Here is a 2,616-nt window from a genome sequence, read left to right on the forward strand (position 1 = left end):
GTAAAAGTAATAAGACGCCAAATTCAGGCCTATGTAACAGATTGGCAAGCCATTCATTAACTAGTCTTTATTAAGTGCCTGTTGTGTGACGGGCTCTTGGCTAAGCACAGACCTACTGTAGTGCTCACCAGATCATTGTGAAGCAGATCTTATCCCTGTTTTACAGTTGAAGAAAGAGGATCAGATAGGTGAATCGACTAGACAGAAATCACATAAAGGAATCTGGGGAAATACTAGAACTATTTTTCTTTTTCTTTTTGAGGAGTAATTCATTCAAATGGTAATGTGTGTGTATGTGTGTGTATCTAGATAGATAGGTATTTATGTTTTGAGTTGAAGCTTCCCCCCACTTATCTGTCATACACCCATTTCCTGTGCCAATACTACCTGTCTCACAACCACTTTATTAGTTTCTCATGTAGTTCTCATAGCTTTTTTTATATGAGTTTATTCTCCTTTTTATTTAAAAAAAAAAACAAAGGTTATAATAATGTGCTATATTTGATAACTCAGTTATTTAAGTAGCTCATAATGAGAGTCCTCATCCTTTTAACAGCTGCATAGTATTCCACTATGAATAAATTCCACTACAGGAATGCCAGAATTTATTTTACCAAGCCTTTACGATGGATGTTTGCTTTGATTTCAGTCTTTTGCCTTTGAAAACAATGTGGTAATGGATAATACTGTGTACACTTTTGCCTCACATGTTCAACATTTCACAGAAATAAGATTGTTCCATCAGAGGGTTTGTATGTATGTGTGATTTTGCTAGATACTGCCAGATTTCCCTGTGTTATATAAACAAGTAACTGCACCCACAGCATTTTCATTACAGTATGTTATTGAACTTTTGGTTGTGGGACTGATAAGTGAAAGTGTTTAATCTTGCTGTAGTTTTACTGGGCATTTCTTCTATTATGAAATTAAGTGAGAATCTTTTCAGACTGGGCAAACGTTAAATGACCAATAGCACCTGTTGCCAGTTGGATCCAAGTGAAAAGTTTTGTTATACGGTGCTGGTATAAATGGGCTTCCCAGGTGGCGCTAGTGGTAAAGAACCCTCCTGCCAATGCAGGGGACATAAGGATGCGAGTTTGATCCCTGTATTGGGAAGATCCCCTGGAGGAGGGCACGACAACCAACTCCAGTATTCTTGCCTGGAGAATCCCCATGGACAGAGGAGCCTGGCGGGCCACAGTCCATAGGGTCGCAAAGAGAAGGACATGACTGAAGTGACTTAGCATGCATGCACGCTGGTATAAATGTGAACTTTTTCAACCTGTTTGCAAAACGGTCTGGCAACCTGTGTTAAATGTTTTAAACTGGAAATATCTTTTGTCCTAGCTATTTCTTTCTTGGGAATCTGTCCAATAGGTATAAAATATGTAAGTGAAAGTTGCTCAGTTGTGTCCTACTCTTTGTGACTGCATGGATATATAGTCCATGGAATTCTCTAGGCCAGAATACTGGAGTGGGTAGCCATTCCCTTCTCTAGGGGATCTTCTCAAGCCAGGGATCGAACCCAAGTCTCCCGAATTGTGGGTGGATTCTTTGCCAGCTGAGCCACCAGAATACTGAAGTGGGTAGCCTATCCCTTCTGCAGCAGATCTTCCCGACCCAAGAATCAAACCAGGGTCTCCTGCATTGCAGGTGGATTCTTTACCAGCTGAGCTACAAGGGAAGCCCTTAAAATATGTAAGGATCTAACTATAAGAATATTCACTGTAGCATCATCCATAGTATCTAAAAACAAGTAGCAAAGTGAAAGCTCATTATTAAGAAAATGGTTGAGTGAATTACAGTTTTTGTATCCAACAAAAGGAATAAATTAAAGCAGTATTAGTTGAATTGTGATTTCCACAAGATACTACTACTAAATGAGAAAAAGCAAGATGAAGAAAAGTGTGTATCATGTGATCCCAGTCTATAAGTCAGCAGCAGCAGCACACATAAATGTTTACATATTTGTGTGTGTGTATGTTTACACTCAAAATATTTATATTTGTAGATATACATATATACATGTGTATTTGTATATAACTATATGGGGGAAATAATGGAAAATACATATTACTTGGGATATAGGTTTGGTTGCTTAAAGGCCAACATAATAACTTAAGATGAAAGTTTATTTTTTTTCTCTTGTAACATTTCAGAGATAATCAGTTCACGATTGATACAGCAGCATTAGGTGTTAGGGATCCACCCTCATTCTAGCTTGTTAATCTGCTATACTCAGTATGTGGCTTCTATTTCATGGCCTAAGATGGTGGTTTCACCTCCTGCCAAGATATATCTGAGAATGGGAAATGGAAAAACAGTATACCTCTTCTTTTTAAGGGCATGTCACAGAAGTTGCAGCCATCATTTCCTCTTTTGGCCAAAATGTAGTCGCACGGCCAGACTTCCAAGGGAGGCTAGGAAATACAGTCCTTGCCTGTGTGGCAAAGTCCTAAGTCAAAACTTGGGAGTTGTAATACTAAAGGAAGAAAAGAAGAAGGGACATTGAGAGACAAGATCAGTCTCTGCCACAGCAGACTAGATTATCTTCCTGCGCTATGAGTCAATCACAAACTTAATGGCTAAAGTCAATAATGATTTATTATTTCTCAC

The 2,616-nt window shown here is 38.6% G+C and overlaps 1 long non-coding RNA gene across 1 annotated transcript in view; it reads right to left on the reverse strand.

Annotated features, from left to right (window-relative positions):
- Positions 1-456: 456 nt before the first annotated feature.
- The window catches only part of LOC132345481 (uncharacterized), a 30,561-nt gene continuing 28,401 nt past the window's right edge, over positions 457-2,616 (reverse strand). The window contains exon 2 of the long non-coding RNA XR_009494833.1: positions 457-2,482. This is a non-coding gene — a long non-coding RNA (uncharacterized lncRNA). The remainder of the gene's footprint in view (positions 2,483-2,616) is intronic.

This window comes from Bos taurus, chromosome 6 (assembly GCF_002263795.3).
Source record: "Bos taurus isolate L1 Dominette 01449 registration number 42190680 breed Hereford chromosome 6, ARS-UCD2.0, whole genome shotgun sequence".
In the NCBI taxonomy this organism is placed as follows: Eukaryota; Metazoa; Chordata; class Mammalia; order Artiodactyla; family Bovidae; genus Bos; species Bos taurus.